General features: G+C 28.4%; 1 long non-coding RNA gene across 1 annotated transcript; it reads right to left on the bottom strand.

Moving 5' to 3' along the window:
* Window positions 1–15837: 15837 nt before the first annotated feature.
* On the bottom strand, window positions 15838–17066 carry LOC145790940 (uncharacterized). The gene is made up of 2 exons (XR_014330374.1): window positions 16339–17066; window positions 15838–16248 (listed from the first exon to the last, which is right to left on the bottom strand). It is a non-coding gene; the product is annotated as an uncharacterized LOC145790940 (long non-coding RNA).
* Window positions 17067–20173: the final 3107 nt, after the last annotated feature.

Here is a 20173-nt window from a genome sequence, read left to right as displayed (position 1 = left end):
ATGATTTGATAATAGAGTTGTATTTTAGTTTTATGAGTTTTAAAATTATGATTTAAATGTAAAAAATTTATTTAGTTATGAATTTTAAAAAGAATGTTGAATTGAGTATTGAATTGAGTTTTGAAAGTTTGATATGACATGTGAAATAAGAAAATTTATTTGGTCATGAGTTTTAAAAAGAGTTTTCAAAACTTAATTCAAAAAGCTATAACTCATAATCAAACACACAACTCAAAACTCTATTAAAATTTCTGATCAACAATCATAATTAAACTCTTTTTAAAATTCAATTGAAAAAATTAATTATTAACAAAAAATAACACTCTTAACCAAACTCTTTTTAAAATTCAATTGAAAAAATTAATGATTAGCAAAAAATAACAGTAATAACCAAACTCTTTTTCAAATTCAATTCAAAAAATTAATTATTAACAAAAATTTTCAATTAAATTTTTTTTATTCAAAATATTATAAACAAAATAATTTAAAAGTCACAATAAATATTCAATTATTGATCATACTGAACTTATTATTGTATATTTGATTCGAATTACGTTTTTTTCAATATTTTCAAGTTAAAATATTTTTATATTTTTTAATAATTACTGTCACAAATCCTTTGCTAGTTATTATATTGTTTTTTTCAAATAAATGGCCATAAAATTTATTAGTATTATATTTATTAGGAGTCAAACAAAAATTAGAATATCATTTCATTAGTATCTACACAATTTACCACACATAATTCAATATTATTAGAATTTTTTCATTTGCTAAATTTCATCAATTTCGTGGGAAACCGTGAACCTATGTACCTTCATGGGAAACCCGTGAACCCTATATACCTTCATCATTTATATTTTTGTGCCTCACTCCTGATGACTAAACCAAACCCATGAACACTCTTAACCAGACCCTATGTACCTACAAACTTGTCCTGCACAGCCATGGCCCCTCCTGCCAAACCTCAGCGCCTCAATTTCTGATAAAAGAAAAAACAAAAAATGATTCTACAGTAAAGCTTTTTGGAACGTTGTTTGACTGAGGCTATAATAACCTCATAGCTTGACTTCCAAACACCCAACAACTTCATTACTTCAATACAACTAGTAACTTCTTTACCATCTTCATCATCGAATAGTGTCAATACAACCACCACTAACCTGAAAGCCACTTGACCGTGACTTTTTGGAATAACCACTGTCACTCTGGTTATGGCCCTTCCTCTTACTTTTGTCCTTATCTGTTTCCATGTACTCATCTCCACAAAAATCAACAGGAATGACATCAGCCGCATTGCTACCTCCAGTTCCAGGTGACCAAAATTTGTTAAGTATATCATCCTCTTCATCGGAGTCAAGGACCCCCTGTGCGAATGCATGAGGCAAGGCCTCTGTCGCACAGTAGTATTCAACAATGTTAGCCATTTTGTGAAAATACTCAAATCCTTTAGTCTTGAATTTCTTTACATTTTTTGATGCCTACCTTCAATTAGAAAATATGAACATAAGCGTATGGTATGTGTGACAACATTTTACAAATAAATGTAAGTAATAGGGAACAGGTTAATATGATAATTTATCCCAAAATTCATCAGGTGCAATAACCATGCCTACAATTGGATCCGATCCATGACTAGTCTGTACCTGAAGCCGCTTGAAAGTTAAGTAATTAACTTTGAGTCACTGATATTTTTGTCTGACCTGTTTTGGTGTGTATTGAAACCTGTACGTATTTTGCAATTCCGTTGCAAAATGGGTCCAATGCCTCAGTGTCCAGACGGTACTATGGTCTTTTGTTTGGTTTTTTTGCACCTCATCTCTCAACATGTTAATAAGCTGTAACTCAATTCTGGAGCTCTACATTTTTGTATCTTGATTATCATCTGAATTCTTGGTATCCATCTAACACAGAATTTATATTAAACTAAGTCTAGGCAAGAAATTGAAAAATAGAACACCTTCTGCAACTTCTCTATAACTTCTAACAAACTTGTTTCCATTGAACCTCATCCACCACTAAAAAGGCAAGAAATCCTATGAAATATGGTAAATAAAAATTAATCACAACAAAACTGTGCTGGGAAATAGAAATTTAAATATAATAAATGAAGATTAATCATAACAAAATTTCAAGATTGCTGAAAAATCAAAATCTAAACATTTTATAAGAAAGCATAGGAAGAGCAAAAGAAGAAACCAAAAGCAGAACAAGAAGTAGCTGAACCAAAATAGGTGGCGGTTGACTGGATGGAAGTCCGGGTGGACGACCTGCCAGAAGTCTTGGTGGATGACCAGCTCAACTAACTTCTCTCTAGATCAGAGCTAACCCATTACACTTCTCAGCTATTCCACAACAGATCGACTGAAAGACATACATGCCACAGGAGTAGGAGTTGAATAATTGTCACCGGTGACGGAGTGGGTACAACTAATTGATCTGCGCTGCCTCGGACGCCCTCTAATTTGAGAAAAGGCTTCACAACTTTGACCTACAACAAACACATTTTGAAAGTAAGCATAGAATTAATCAGTTATAGAACCCATATATATTTCTGTTCAGAAATTTATGAACACTATACCTCTTTGTTATCGTTGTTTCGTTTTACGGAGGGTGAATCGACCACAATGCACAAACTAACTGTCACTTGATTTGTGGGAGCTCATTGATGCCAATTTATGGATGGCAAGTAATCGGTTCGCAGGCATTTTTGAATTTGAAGGTCAGTAATTCATTCAAAGAGAGAAGGAAGTAATTTCAAAGCTACAGTTCACCCGTGAAGCATCAGCTTTGCTCTTCTTTGGCACGTGAACTTTCAAAATGGAGAAGACGAATCTGAGCATATGTACGAACAGGTGAGAGCTTTGGCTTGCAAACTGTTGCCAAACGTGAAACAGAAGTGTGTTTTAAAAATTGTGGTGGAATTAATTTTCAAACACTCTATCGAAACAAAGGGTTCAAGGGAAGGGTTCAGAAGCTTGTCCAAACATAGCCTATAGTTTGCTTCGGGGTAAATCCAAATGATATTTCAATATGTGTTTTATTGATTAAAATAGTAAGTCTCGCTATTATTTATCTCTTAGGAAGAGATAACATGACAAATGACATAATTTATATAGTGTGAAACAATACTCTCAAACTACTAAATAACTTCTCCTGGATTGGGTGTTTAACCCTTTCCTAAATTGGCCGTCTGTTTGGCCGTTGGTCAGTTCTTTTGTTCCATCTTCTACTTTTCTTGATCAAAAAAATAAAAAATAAAAAAAATAGGTCCCATGACATTTATATTACAAAAAGGAAAAATGTTAGAAAATGTATAAAAAAAATTATACTAAAATTTATATTAAAAAAAGAGAGTAAATTATACCAATCTCTTGAGAAGTTAAGTTTAAGCTAAAAAAGTTAATAAATATAAAATAGTCAATAAGATAAAATGTCACATTTCATAATCATTTATCTTTTTATCTCACAACCATCAAATTAACTAAAAAAAAAAGAAAAAAAAAAATTCAATTACCATTCCAAACTCAGCTTGTTTAGCCAAGTTAAAATAGTTAAAAAGTAAAAAAAAACTACTAACTAGGCTTCGTTTGGCTCTGTGGATTAGGTTGGATTGGGACTAAATTAGCTACTAAAAGACAAAATGTCAATAAAGCAAAATGTCACATCCAAATCATAATCAGTTCACATTTTTTTTCTTCATAAAAGTCAAAAAAGTCAATCTAAACGAACATTTCCAAATTTAAAAAGTCTCAACTCCAAAAAGTCAATTAAAAAAGTTTTTACCAAACGACAACTAAATAACCTATTCTCAAATTGGGCCAAAATTTAGAAAAAATACATTAAGTTTCACAAACTCGACATAATTAGATTAATTCTTTTGAAATTCTAATTCATATAACATTTAACTTATTTTTCATCATTAATTTGTTAGTTAAATAAAAAAAAATGATATTGTCATTTTTTATACCGAAATGTATATTGTACCTTTTTTTAATTTTATTTTTATTTTTTCACATTATTTATATTAGTTTTGGTTATTTTAGCCTTATAAAAAAGAAAATTATAAAAGTATATAAAAACATTTTGTATTATGTGAAAAATATATTGGGGATGTTTTAAAAAAAAAAAATCAGCTTTTAGGAAAAAAAAAAGAACAATTATATGTCACATTAACTTTTTTCACTCACAAATAAGAAGCTTTTTTTAACAGCTTTTTAATTGCGTTAACTAATTTTTTTTTGAAAAAGTAGGACATTTAAATATATTTTCAAAGTCAAGCAAATATTTGTAATCTCATTTGGAAACTGACTATTTTAATAGATTATTTTAATTTTTAGTTATTTTAACAGGTTAAAATTTTTATGTTTGAAAATATGATTAGATTTTTTTATAGTTAGCTGTAATATTTTGTGAGAAAAAAAATGAAATGATTATGAGTTTGATATGATATTTTATCTTATTAATTATTTTAACCTATTTTATTTTTTTTATAAATTTTAATTTAAAAAAATCAAAACCATGGTTAGGTAATGCCATCCTCAGCATACGTGGGATGTTTTAAAATCTTACAACGTTATGGTTTGGCACTTGTTTTTAAAAGATTACACGTTCTGTGGTCTCTGGTACATGGTGTTGCTGTTGTGGTCCATCACCCATCAAGAAATTGTGTCCCTAATATTATAATTAAAGATATTGACACATCAAATTTTATATATGTTTCTAACATATTTGTTGCAATTATTATTATTCTTTTATAATTGGGAATAGACAAATATCCAACTTGAGTTGGACATATGCAGAAGAAGAGATCCACTGTTGAAAAATTGTGTGGTTTGGCAAGTTTTTTTTCCTCCATTTTATCAAAAATTTTAAATACACTTGTTAATTTCTCTCAACATTGATATGTATAACTATTTTTTAAGTACAAAATTTTATAGTACTTGTGATGCGTTAAAATGAAATTAGATATGTTCATTTAAATCTTGAATTTTCGAAGAAATTGTGAAGAGATGACAAATGAGGAAAATTTTAAAAATAAGAGAAAATTTTAACTTCTATTTTGTACAATTTCTTTTCTTCCCCCCCTACAAATTTACCATTTAAATATTAGATTTGTTTGGTGCAACTTATTATAAATTAAAATTTATAATAAAAAAGTATAAGTTAAAAATATTCCTCTTTTAGCTTTTAAATAATTAATTTTTAAATTTATTTAAATTATTTATGCTTAATAAGTTATATATAAAAATTATATCAAATAATCTTACAAAAACTCTTAAAATAAAAAATATATATATCTAAATTACACCGACCAAGTCAAGTCATTAGAGAGTACTTGGACAATCTTCTTTTGAAAAAAGTCCTAAATTCCGACTTGGAGGTGGTTCAAATAGTGTCAAGGCAATTAAGGTGACAAGCGATTATTTAAAGTTAAAAATTAATAATTAAAAATTAAAAATATATTTTCTTCAATTTTTAACTTTTGAAGTTTATTTAAGCTATTTGTGTTTAATAAGTTACAAGCAAAATATGTACCAAACAATCTGATACAAATTTTTAAATTAAAATAAACTATAATTGATGTGTGAGTGTCCATACCATATGGTTGTGTAGTTGGATACCACTTGGTAGCACTTATAAGTAAATTTATTTAATTTATTTATAAAAAGAAACTAATTAATAGTGTTCAGTTGTAATTTTAAATTATATCTTTTTTAATTTATTTGACCCAAAAAAAAAGAGAAGAGATTTTCTTAAACAAAATTTGCAACTTTTTTTAGCTTATTTATAGACATAAAAAGTCCCATCTCTTTGCTCATAATTATAAGGACATTCTAGATATTTACACAAAAAAAAATGATAATTTATTTAACCAAACATGCTAAAAAAAAAATATTTGATAAATTATTAAAAAGTATCTGCCAAACATATTTACAATTTATTTTAGTTTTTAAGTTAATAATCTAAAAAACTATAGTTAGCTTGTAAATGATGTCAAAAGGGCCCATTGTATTGAGCAATTATTTAGTAATCTTAAAGTCAAATTGTGATATTTATCTTGTTGTCACTTTAAAATGAACATAAAAGTGACGTCACATTATTTAAATTAATAAAAAAACATGTAAAGCACTAAGGCTTATTTTGGGAAGATGGTAAAAAGTGACTTTTTGGCTTTTAACTAAGTTTTTGACTTTTTTAGACAAATGATTTGAGAAGTTGGTAAAAAGTGATTTTTGACTTTTTTTATTAATGTTTGTTTATGATGTCAAATCATAATAAAATAACCAAACTACCCCCATTTATTTAAAATATTTACGACTTCACCTATGTAACACATTTTGACCCATGAGGGTAAAATTGTAATTTCACCGTTGTCTAAAAGCCAACTTCCCAAATGAAAAAAAAGACAAAAAAGCCAACTTTTAACTTTTGCTACAAACCAAAAAAAGTGACTTTTAACCAACTTCTTAAAATAGCCCTAAATATATATGTCAATACCAAGAGTAATACATAGCTCTCAAGTTTGCATTTGGAAAATGAAAATAATAACTACTAGAATAATTATATTTCAATATTATTTGATATGACATTTTACATAATGTTAATCATATTATTTAGGCCTGGTTTGGGAAGATTAAATAAGTGTATTTTTTGACTTTTTATGAAATATAGGTTGGATTTGAAGTGATGTGTTAGAGAGGTGATGTGACTTAAATAAGATGATGTGACTTAAATAGGATAGTGACTTTTTAACTTTTTATCTTTTTTCAATCATGCCAAACTTGACCTTAATAAGAGTTTACTTTTTAAGCACTGTCATTAATATTTTATGAAAGTAATTACTATAATGTAATAGTTAATATAATGTCATATCACATGGTTTACTGACATCATGCATTAGTCATACGAGAGACTGTGAAGTTGACATGCAGGCAAGGCATCTCTTTCATTAAACTTAAAACACATAAATAATATTAGAATTATGGACAAATTGCATTTCAGTTATAAAAAAAAAAAAAAAAAAAAATTGCATTTCAGTGGTAAAACTTACCCACTTTAATTATTATAGTAATAAACTTTTTCATAATTTTACAATTTTTTTTTTGTCTCCTGATTTGTAATTTCCACTAAAATTATCAACTTCTCCTATCATATTTTAGTCAACACCTTATTCACACTTGTTTATATTTAAATGACATTCACATCATGTAATAAACAAAACATCAAATAAGATGGTCATCCTAAAAAAAGAGGTTGAAAGAATATATATATATAAAAAAAACGGATTAAAATCCTCTGTAATAATTTTTGGTTCAATAATCTAATTTGAATGAGAAAATGACAAATCCCTAAACGCAATCAAAATATTTGCACAAAGAAAAATGCTTGAGAGCTCTAGAAAATGAGCTCTAAACCATGCACTAATGACATGGAGTTGTGTGGGGTCCAACTTGATGTGATGTTTTAACTTGAAATTTTTTTTTTTTTTTTTTTTTTTTTTTGGGACATGCCAGCTCAGTAGAGCTCTTTTTAGAGCTCTACTTTTAGAGCTCTATAGCATTGTTGGTTATCACTGTATAAAATTTCTCATTAGTTAGTAATACTGTTGTGTAGTATTACTGCTATTCTTTTCTATCTCTCACTAATCCAACCATATTGTCTCTACTATCAATATATGAAATTTCTCATTAATTAATAACATTATTATGTAGTATTATGTTATCCCTAATATTTACTTTGAAATTTGGTTTTGTGATGTGCCTCTGTTTCTCGCAAGGTATGCTGTTGCTTGTCGCAATGCTTGCTCCAAACATTAGCAACGTATGTGAATTCGGCTCCACTTGTTTACAACCTTTACTCAAAAATAATCTAGACTGCGTCTTGTGAGGAGGACCCTTAAACTTTTCATAAATAAAAAAAAACACTAGTAGTCAGAATCCATCTACCTTACTAGGTGGTTATGAATTCAACTACCACTCTCCTCCCTCGTACTAAAAAACAATAAAATAAAATAAAAATATATACGAGTCATTTTTTTTTTAGCATGTTTCATTTATGTTTAAATTTCAAATCTTCACAATTGTATAAAAATGGGCTATTTTTTTGGACAGCTATGTTTTGATCTCAAATTTGTTGGGAAAACGGGAAAAGAAAAAGACATGCATACTCAAAAATATATATATAGATAACCCCCAAAAAAATTGCCTTTTTGAGGCAATCGTTCGTCTCTTGCAAGGTGGAAACGTCGTCGCCGTTCTCTCCCGCATCGACAATGAAATTTAATGGCCATTAGCGAAAGATGAAGCTACTGTGAAGCTCGACGAGTCACCCTATTTCTTCACTCTTTGTGTTCCATTGTCGCCTCTCATCGTCTCCATCATTGCCTTTCACCGTTGTGATCCCAATCATGCTCATCTCGAACCAAATGTAGAACTAAATTAGGAGATTTCCAGATCTGGAAAGTGTAGAAGGAGGAGGAGAAGGTAAATGCAGAAAATAGTGAGTAGATTGATAATATTCTCAATTTAATCATGAAAAAAATTGAGAAATTTCTCAAAAAATTGATAATATTCTCAGTTAATACTAGAAAAAAATTTGAGAAATTTCTTAGTTTAGATAATTATAAACTGAAATCATTCTCTATTTTGAAATTGAGAACATTCTCAGTTTATAATATTCTCAATTTTAATTATGAAAAAAATTGAGAAATTTATCAAAACTGATAATATTCTCAATTCATACTAGAAAAAAAAAATTGAGAAATTTTTTAAGTTTGATAATTATATATTGAAATCATTCTCTGTTTTGAAATTGCGAACATTATCAGTTTTAGCGTTGACCCAGTTTAACGGCAATGCTCTATTATATATACACTTGTTTGGGTTAAAGGACAAAACGTCTTTTTACCTGTAAATGAGACTTATTTGTTCAAAAACTTTTTGACAGAACCTAAGCTACTACTAAATATGTAGATAGGACTTTTAAGTAATTAATTCAAAAAAATATACAAATATTAAGAACCAAAGTGGTCAAAAAAAAATTAAGAACCAAAATTAAAAATGCTGAAATTTAAAAGAGAAAGTGTAATTTATCCTCAAATAAATTATTGAATTAGAGCCTGTACCAAATATATTACTAACACAAATTCTTATAAAAATAAAAATCAAGACAACTCTTCTACTAAGAACATATGGGTTTGATCACTACTCAAACATCATGAGAGAAAAAAATAATAAAAAAATCTATCTCATATGTGAAATAGCCACAAATCATTAATAACCTGACCATCACAATCAAAGGAAAGTCAAGATTGCTAAGAATACTTCCAAGTTCCAACACATATTTGTTTTTGTTTTTTTATTATTTTGGTTATTTTAATAAACGAAGAATATTTCCGAGTCATAATAGCAACTGAAATTCCAATGTCATCCAAAACTCCACAGCACCAACAAGTAAACTATTTGTGACAACGAAAACCATTGTGAAACTTGTAACGAAATAGTTTTTAATTTTTATAAATAAATTACACTTACTTTTTAATTTTTATTAAAATTTCACTTTGCTCCTTTCATTCTAGAAACTTGTGAAGTAACACATTCTTTTTTTCTTTTGGGCACAGAAAAGAGTATCATTCATATAAAAGACAAATATGAGAGAGAAAATAAAAGCATACAAAAAAATAAAATGTAGAATAACAGAAAGGGATCGGTTTATTTTAAATTCAAATTTAAATTTGAGAGAATTATCCACGCATGTGAGGCCCATTATAGGTTCCATTTCAATTATGTAAATTTTTTATTTGCAAGCCCTTTGTGTATATAATTCGTGAAAAAAATTAAATCGATCGGATAATTGTAGTCATTTATTTTATTGCATTTGTCCCAAAAAAATTAGCCGACAAGAGTGTTTTTGAAAGAAAAAAAAATTATCTATTTTTTTGGAAACCAACGCATAAAATAAAAATATTATAATTATCAAATTGATCTTTTTTTTTCATAAATAATATGCATAAAAATTTTATAAAATAAATTATTTGAATTATCAAAATGATGCTCATAATAGACTCAAATTACTTTCCATAGTAGAGAAGTCAATTGTTTGTAATAATTACAAAACATTTAGGATTATTGTTTATAGTATTGTTTTATTAATTAAAACAAGTATTTCAGTCATGGTCTTCCAACTAATTATGGGTTATTTCGAGAAATTGTTAAAATCTGATCTTTTTTTATTTTTTTAAAAAAAATTTAAAAAATAAAGAAAAATATAACTAAAAATAGATTAAAAGTAAAAAAAAAAAAAAAAACTTTTAATTATCTTTTCAAAGGCATTCTTCTCCACAGGCGTGACCTAGATTTTTGACTCCTAGAGGGAGTGAAATGTTGGTCCTTCCAGTGACCTCACTCTATGCTTCGATCAAAATCTAGGCTCGTTTGTGGTGTATGGTTAAGTTCCGCTGGTGTTTCAGTTGTGAGTTCCTTCTTACGAATTAAGTTAAATCAGGCTGACAATCGGCTATCCTGGAACCTGGGTCTATGGACATCGTGGTGACACTCAAAACATTCTTTTTTTTTTTTTTTTGATAAAAAAAAAAAAACGACTTGTAAAAAAATGAGTGAAGAGTGTCACTTCAAGTGGGCCATTGGACTGCTAAAGCTATGCACAAATCTGGTTCAAAAAAAAAAAGCTATGCAAAAATGATTACTTCCTTTAGATTGGGGAGAAATTATATAGTTTGCTTCGGGGTAACATGACAAATATCATAATTATGGTGTGGAGCAATACTCCCTGCTAAATAATAACCGTCTCCTGAATTGGCCGCCTGTTTGGTAGTTGGTTAATTCTTTGTTCCCTCTTCTAATTTTCTTGATAAAAAAAAAAAAAAATTAGGTCCATGACATTTATATTACCAAAAAGAAAAATGTTAGAAAATGTATAAAAAAATTATACTAAAATATATATTAAAAAAAAGTAAATTATACTAATCTCTTGAGAAGTTAAGTTTAAGCTAAAAATGTTAATAAATATAAAATAAGTTTAAATAGCTAATATGATAAAATGTCACATCTAAATTATAATCATTTTTTTTTTCTCTCACAACTATCAAATATATTATAAAAAAGAAAAAAATAAATTATCATCCCAAGCACAGCTTGTTTAGCCAAACTAAAGTGGTAAAAAGGTCAAAAAAAAAACTACTAACTAGGCTTTGTTTGGCTCGGTGGGTTGTTTTTTCCCAGTGATGTTTTGTATAATGTTATTAATAGTATTATTTAACAAGTGAATTTTTATTATATTTTAAGGGGAAAAAAAGTAATTTATCTAAATTTGTATAATAATATTTTATTATGTCACGTGACTACTAATGTGTATTTTCTGTCCAAAATTGAACAAATGTTAGCTCTTAGAAAAAAAAAATACAAATATTAAGAACCAAAGTGGAAAAAAAAAAAATTAAGAACCAAAATAAAAAATGTTGAAATTTAAAAGAGAAAGTGTAATTCATCCTCAAATAAATCATTTAATTAAAACCTGTACCAAATATATTACTAACACAAATTCTTATAAAAATAAAAATCATGACAACTCTTCTACTAAAAACAAATGGGTTTGATCACTACTCAAACATCATGAGAGAAAAAAATAATAAAAAAATCTCTCTCTCATATGTGAAATAGCCACAAATCATTAATAAACTGACCAACACAATCAAAGGAAAAACAAGATTGCTAAGAATAATTCCAACTCCTATATTTTTTTATTTTTGTTTTTTTGTTATTTTAATAAACCCAGAATACTTCCAAGTCATAAAAAGAATAGTAGCTGAAATTCCAAATGTCATCCAAAACTCCAACAGCACCAACAAGTATCAAGCATTGATAAATAAATAAAAAATGCAGAAACTCTTTTGACAACGAAAAACATTGCGAAACTGGAGACGAAATAGTTTTTAATTTTTAATTTTTTTTATAAATAAATTACACTTACTTTTTAATTTTTATTAAAATTTCCTTTTGCTCCTTTCATTCTAGAAACTTGTGAAGTAACACATTTTTTTGGGGGCATAGAAAAGAGCATCATTCATATAAAAGATAATTATGATAGAGAAAATAAAAGACATACAAAAAAATAAAATGCAGAAAAAAGAAAGGGTTTGGTTTGTCTTAAATTCAAATTTAAATTTGAGAGAACCCATTATAGGTTCCATTTCAATTATGTAAATTTTTTATTTTGCAGGGCCCTTTGTGTATATAATTCGTGAAAAAAATTAAGTCAATAACATAATTGTAGTTTTTTTATTTTATTGCATTTGTTCTCTAAAATAATTAGCCGACAAGTGTATTTTTGAAAAAAAAAAAAAAACTATCTATTTTTTTGGAAACAAACACATAAAATAAAAATATTATACTTATCAAATTAATCTTATTTTTTTTCATGAATAATATACATAAAAAATTTATAAAATAAATTATTCAAATTATTAAAATAATACTCATAATGGAATTAAATTCCTTTCCATAGTAGAGAAGTCAATTGTTTGTAATAATTACAAAACATTGGGTTATTGTTTATGGTATTGTTTTATTAAGTAAAACAAGTATTTTAGGATTATTCGAACATATTGAAAGAAACCCCAGGGTGACTTTGAACTAATTATGGGTTGTTCTGATAAGCTGTTGAAAGTTGATTTTTTGTTTTAAAATATATAAAAAAATAAAAAAATGATATGAGTAAAAATAAATTAGAAATCAAAAAATGAATTTTTAAATTTTTAGTTTAGAATGTTATAAATAAATATATATTTTTACTTTTTATAAAAATATATGTAAAAAAATAGAGATAAAATATTAATTAATATGACCTAAATAAATATATTTATGTAATAAAATGCACTTAGTTTAATCCAAATTCTCAAAGGAGCCGTGTTAAAAAATGAGTGGAAGAGTGTCACTTCAAGTAGGTCATTGGACTGCTAAAGCCATGCAAAAATGGTTGCCTCCCTTGGATTGGGGAGAAATTGTACTGGTCTTTGATAGAGTTTTAAAAATATGATTTGATAATAGAGTTGTATTTTAATTCTATGAGTTTTAAAATTATGATTTAAGTGTAAAAAATTTATTTGATTATGAATTTTGAAAAGAGTGTTGAATTGAGTATTGAATTGAGTTTTGAAAGTTTGATATGACATGTGAAATAAGAAAATTTATTTGGTCATGAATTTTAAAAAGAATTTTCAAAATTTAATTCAAAAAGTTATAACTCATAATCAAACACACAACTCAAAACTCTATTAAAATTTCTGATCAACAATCATAACTAAACTCTTTTTAAAATTCAATTCAAAAAGTTAATTATTAACAAAAAATAACACTCTTAACCAAACTCTTTTTAAAATTCAATTGAAAAAATTAATGATTAGCAAAAAATAACAGTAATAACCAAACTCTTTTTCAAATTCAATTCAAAAAATTAATTATTAACAAAAATTTTCAATTAAATTATTTTTTATTCAAAATATTATAAACAAAATAATTTAAAAGTCACAATAAATATTCAATTGTTGATCATACCGAACTTATGATTGTATATTTGATTCGAATTGCGTTTTTTTCAATATTTTCAAGTTAAAATACTTTTATATTTTTTAATAATTACTGTCACAAATCATTTGCTAGTTATTATATTGTTTTTTTCAAATAAATGGCCATAAAATTTATCAGTATTATATTTATTGGGAGTCAAACAAAAATTAGAATATTATTTCATTAGTATCTACACAATTTACCACACATAATTCAATATTATTAGAATTTTTTCATTTGCTAAATTTCATTAATTTCGTGAGAAACCGTGAACCTATGTACCTTCACGGGAAACCGTGAACCCTATATGCCTTCATCATTTATATTTTTGTGCCTCACTCCTGATGACTAAACCAAACCCGTGAACACTCTTAACCAAACCCTATGTACCTGCAAACTTGTCCTGCACAGCCATGGCCCCTCCTGCCAAACCTCAGCGCCTCAATTTCTGATAAAAGAAAAAAAAAAACAAAAAATGATTCTACAATAAAGCTTTTTGGAACGTTGTTTGACTGAGGCTACAATAACCTCATAGCTTGACTTCCAAACACCCAACAACTTCATTACTTCAATACAACTAGCAACTTCTTTACCATCTTCATTTATCTTCATCATCGAATAGTGTCAATATAACCACCACTAACCTGAAACATACAACCAACTCCTCCACCAGCTACCTCAATTACTTTCACAAATTCAGTCCACCACCTATCTTAATAAATTTCAGAAATTCAGTCTATGTATTTACAAATCTTGACCGTGTAAAACAAGAAGAGAGAAAGAGCTTTCATTTTTGTTCAGAGCTTCACAACAAGTTCAGTCCAACACCTTCTACAATTAATTTCAAATTTTCAATCAATATCTTTACAACTCATATTCGTGTAAAACAAGAAGAGAGGAAGAGCTTTGATCAAGTTCAGAGCTTCACAACAGCAGCAGCAGCCAAGTCCATCATAGAGCCGGTCGACCGGGGGGTTTTCCAACCAATCAACCAGCCCCACTTCTCACACCTTTCAGCAAGGCTCAACCTGTTGCTTACCTTTTGCAACCATTTCCTCACAGCAGCAGCCGAAACCTTCCATACCACTACAAAACTAGGATGCATATGACCAGGAGTGCGCATAAAAAACCTCTGCCAATCCTTATCTTTGAATAGTGTCAATGCCTTAACATACTTCTTTGGTGGTATGTCTCCCAATTGAAGCAGGGCATCTTGACATACGTCAAGGGAATAGTCATCACCACTTGCGCTTATAGCCTCCGTGTCTATTGATCGTGTACGGGACTGTTCCATCTTTGCCAATACATAGGCAGTGAAAGCTGCGCAAATATCATCAAAGCCACTTGACCGTGACTTTTTGGAATGACCACTGTCACTCTGGCTATGGCCCATCCTCTTACTTTTGCCCTTACCTGTTTCCATGTACTCATCTCCACAAAAATCAACAGGAATGACATCAGCTGCATTGCTACCTCTAGTTCCAGGCGACCAAAATTTGTTAAGTATATCATCCTCTTCATCGGAGTCAAGGACCCCTTGTGTGGATGCATGAGGCAAGGCCTCTGTCGCACAACAATGTTCAACAATGTCAGCCATTTTGTGAAAATACTCAAATCATTTAGTCTTGAATTTCTTTACATTTTTTGATGCCTACCTTCAATTAGAAAATATGAACATAAGCGTATGGTATGTGTGACAACATTTTACAAATAAATGTAAGTAATAGGGAATAGGTTAATATGATAATTTATCCCAAAATTCATCAGGTGCAATAACCATGCCTACAATTGGATCCGATCCAAGACTAGTCTGTGCTTGAAGCCGCTTGAAAGTTAAGTAATTAACTTTGAGTCGCTGATATTTTTGTCTGACCTGTTTTGGTGTGTATTGAAACCCGTACGTATTTTGCAATTCCGTTGCAAAATGGGTCCAATGCCTCAGCGTCCAGACGGTACTATGGTCTTTTGTTTGGTTTTTTTGCACCTCGTCTCTCAACATGTTAATAAGCTGTAACTCAATTCTGGAGCTCCACATTTTTGTATCTTGATTATTATCTGAATTCTTGGTATCCATCTAACACAGAATTTATATTAAACTAAGCCTAGGTAAGAAATTGAAAAATAGAACACCTTCTGCAACTTCTCTATAACTTCTAACAAACTTGTTTCCATTGAACCTCATCCACCACTAAAAAGGCAAGAAAATCATATGAAATATGGTAAATAAAAATTAATCACAACAAAACTGTGCTGGGAAATAAAAATTTAAATATGATAAATGAAGATTAATCACAACAAAATTTCAAGATTGCTGAAAAATCAAAATTTAAACATTTTATAAGAAAGCATAGGAAGAGCAAAAGAAGAAACCAAAAGCAGAACAAGAAGTAGTTGAACCAAAATAGGTGGTGGTTAACTGGCTGGAAGTTCGGGTGGATGACCTGCCAGATGTCTTGGTGGATGACCGGCTCAACCAATTTCTCTCTAGATCAGAGCTAACCCATTACACTTCTCAGCTATTCCACAACAGATCGACTAAAAGACATACATGCCACAGGAGCAGGAGTTGAATAATTGTCACCGGTGACGGAGTGGGTACAACTGATTGATTTGCGTTGCTTCGGACGCCCTCTAATTTGAGAAAAGGCTTCACAACTTTGACCTACAACAAACACATTTCGAAAGTAAGCATAGAATCAATCAGTTATAGAACCCATATATATTTCTGTTCAGAAATTTATGAACACTATACCTCTTTGTTATCGTTGTTTCGTTTCACGGAGGGTGAATCGACCACAATGCACAAACTAACCTTCACTTGATTTGTGGGAGCTCGTTGATGCCAATTTATGGATGGCAAGTAGTCGATTCGCATGCATTTTTGGATTTAAAGGTCAGCAATTCATTCAAAGAGAGAAGGAAGCAATTTCAAAGCTGCAGTTCACCCGTGAAGCATCAGCTTTGCGCTTCTTTGGCACGTGAACTTTCAAAATGGAGAAGACGAATCTGAGCATATGTACGAACAGGTGAGAGCTTTGGCTTGCAAACTGTTGCCAAACGTGAAACAGAGGCGTGTTCTAAAAACTGTGGTGGAATTAATTTTCAAACACTCTATCGAAACAAAGGGTTCAAGGGAAGGGTTCAGAAGCTTGTCCAAACACAGCCTATAGTTTGCTTCGGGGTAAATCCAAATGATATTGCAATATGTGTTTTATTGATTAAAATAGTAAGTCTCGCTATTATTTATCTCTTAGGAAGAGATAATATGACAAATGTCATAATTTATATAGTGTGAAACAATACTCTCAAACTACTAAATAACTTCTCCTGGATTGGGTGTTTAACCCTTTCCTGAATTGGCCGTCTGTTTGGCCGTTGGTCAGTTCTTTTGTTCCCTCTTCTACTTTTCTTGATCAAAAAAATAAAAAACAAAAAAAATAGGTCCCATGACATTTATATTACAAAAAGGAAAAATGTTAGAAAATGTATAAAAAAAATTATACTAAAATTTATATTAAAAAAAGAGAGTAAATTATACTAATCTCTTGTGAAGTTAAGTTTAAGCTAAAAAAGTTAATAAATATAAAATAGTCAATAAGAGAAAATGTCACATTTCATAATCATTTATCTTTTTATCTCACAACCATCAAATTAACTACAAAAAAAGAAAAAAAAAATTCAATTACCATTCCAAACACAGCTTGTTTAGCCAAGTTAAAATAGTCAAAAAGTCAAAAAAACTACTAACTAGGCTTCTTTTGGCTCTGTGGGTTGGGTTGGGTTGGATTGGGACTAAATTAGCTACTAAAAGACAAAATGTCACATCCAAATCATAATCATTTTATATTTTTTTTCACAAAAGTCAAAAAAGTCAATCCAAACAAACATTTCCAAATTTAAAAAGTCTCAACTCCAAAAAGTTAACTAAAAAAGTTTTTACCAAACGACAACTGAATAATCTATTCTCAAACTGGGCCAAAATTTAGAAAAAAAGACATTAAGTTTCACAAACTTGACATAATTAGATTAATTCCTTTGAAATTCTAATTCATATAACATTTAACTTATTTTTCATTATTAATTTGTTAGTTAAATAAAAAAAATGATATTGTCATTTTTTATACTGAAATGTATATTGTACATTTTTTTAATTTTATTTTTATTTTTTCACATTATTTATATTAATTTTGGTTATTTTAGTCTTATTAAAAAGAAAATTATAAAAGTATATAAAAATATTTTGTAATATGTGAAAAGTATATTGGGGATGTTTTAAAAAAAATAAAAAGATCAGCTTTTAGGGAAAAAAAAAGAACAATTATATGTCACATTAACTTTTTTCACTCACAAATAAGAAGCTTTTTTTAACAGCTTTTTAATTGCGTTAACTAATTTTTTTTTGAAAAAGTCAAAAGATTAAATTCATTATAAAAATTAATTTCAAACGCATTAAAATTATAAATATTTTAACATTTTGTATTTTTTAAAGACAGTGCAAACCAAAAAAAAAAGACAGCTGCTCTTAAGACTAATGTAGGACATTTAAATATATATATATATATATATATATTCAAAGTCAAGCAAATATTTGTAATCTCATTTGGAAACTGACTATTTTAATAGATTATTTTAATTTTTAGTTATTTTAACAGGTTAAAATTTTTATGTTTGAAAATATGATTAGATTTTTTTATAGTTAGCCGTAATATTTTGTGAGAAAAAAAATGAAATGATTATGAGTTTGATATGATATTTTATCTTATTAATTATTTTAACCTATTTTATTTTTTTTATAAATTTTAATTTAAAAAAATCAAAACCATGGTTAGGTAATGCCATCCTCAGCATACGTGGGATGTTTTAAAATCTTACAACGTTATGGTTTGCCACTTGTTTTTAAAAGATTACACGTCTGAGGTCTCTGGTACATGGTGTTGCTGTTGTGGTCCATCACCCATCAAGAAATTCTCTAAGAACATCTCCAACCACATCCTTTTTTCAAGGAGGTAGAAATAATATTTTTTATTCAAAAAGTAAATATAGAGGAGGTCACTGTTCATTCAAACTCCAACCACAAACCTTTATTTCCTTCATTCAAACTCCAATCAAAAAGTAATTTTTGTTCATTAATAAATATTTAATTTTAAAATTTTTGTAAAACATATTTAATAGTATACTCATTTTAAAGGCATGATTTCATACTTTTTATTGATGTCAATTTTATAAAAATTAAATTTACACATTAAAAGTTATTTCGAATATAATTAAGAAATATAGAGTGAATACTGTTTGAGTCTCCTCTATTTTTTCATCCTCTCTCTATATTTGGAGGATCAATTCATCCTCCTCCCAAATGGAGGAGGATATAGAGGATGGGTTGGAGTTATTTTTGGGAGAGGATCCTCCATATTTGAAGATATGGAGGATGGGTTGGAGATGCTCTAATATTATAATTAAAGATATTGACACATCAGATTTTATATATGTTTCTAACATATTTGTTGCAATTATTATTAGAGCACCGCTACAGACCCCAGTGGGGGTCGCACCCCCAGTGAGGTGTCGCACCCCCACTGGCCGAAACTCAAAAAAAAAAAAAAAAATAAAACAATTTTTTTTTTTACCCAATCAGCACCTGCCACCTCACTGGGGTCCGAAGCATTAATCTTATTATTATTCTTTTATAAATGGGAATAGACAAATATCCAACTTGAGTTGGACATATGCATAAGAGGTCCACTGTTGAAAAATTGTGTTGTTTGGCAAGTTTTTTTTTCTCCATTTTATAAATTTTTTTAAATGCACTTGTTAATTTCTCTCAACATTGATATGTATAAATATTTTTTAAGTACAAGATTTTATAGTACTTGTGATGCGTTAAAATGAAATTAAATATGTTCATTTAAATCTTGAATTTTCGAAGAAATCGTGAAGAGATGACAAATGAGGAAAATTTTAAAAATAAGAGAAAATTTTAACTTCTATTTTGTACAATTTCTTTTCTTCTCCCCCCCCCCCTACAAATTTACCATTTAAATATTAGATTTGTTTGGTACAACTTATTATAAATTAAAATTTATAATAAAAAAGTAAAATTTATAATAAAAAAGTATAAGTTAAAAATATTCCTCTTTTAGCTTTTAAATAATTAATTTTTAAATTTATTTAAATTATTTATGCTTAATAAGTTATATATAAAAATTATATCAAATAATCTGACAAAAACTGTTAAAATAAAAAAAATATATATCTAAATTACACCGACCAAGTCAAGTCATTAGAGAGTACTCGGACAATCTTCTTTTGAAAAAAGTCCTAAATTCAGACTTGGAGGTGGTTCAAATAGTGTCAAGGCAATTAAGGTGACAAGGGATTATTTAAAGTTAAAAATTAATAATTAAAAATTAAAAATATATTTTCTTCAATTTTTAACTTTTGTAGTTTATTTAAGCTATTTGTGTTTAATAAGTTACAAACAAAATATGTACCAAACAATCTGATACAGATTTTTAAATTAAAATAAACTATAATTGATGTGAGAGTATCCATACCATATGGTTGTGTAGTTGGATACCACTTGGTAGCAC

This window comes from Camellia sinensis, chromosome 5 (genome assembly GCF_055761805.1).
Source record: "Camellia sinensis isolate YWXY chromosome 5, ASM5576180v1, whole genome shotgun sequence".
NCBI lineage: Eukaryota > Viridiplantae > Streptophyta > Magnoliopsida > Ericales > Theaceae > Camellia > Camellia sinensis.
The sequence above is the reverse complement of the archived record's forward strand: the minus strand, read 5'-3'. Positions and strand labels throughout refer to the sequence as shown.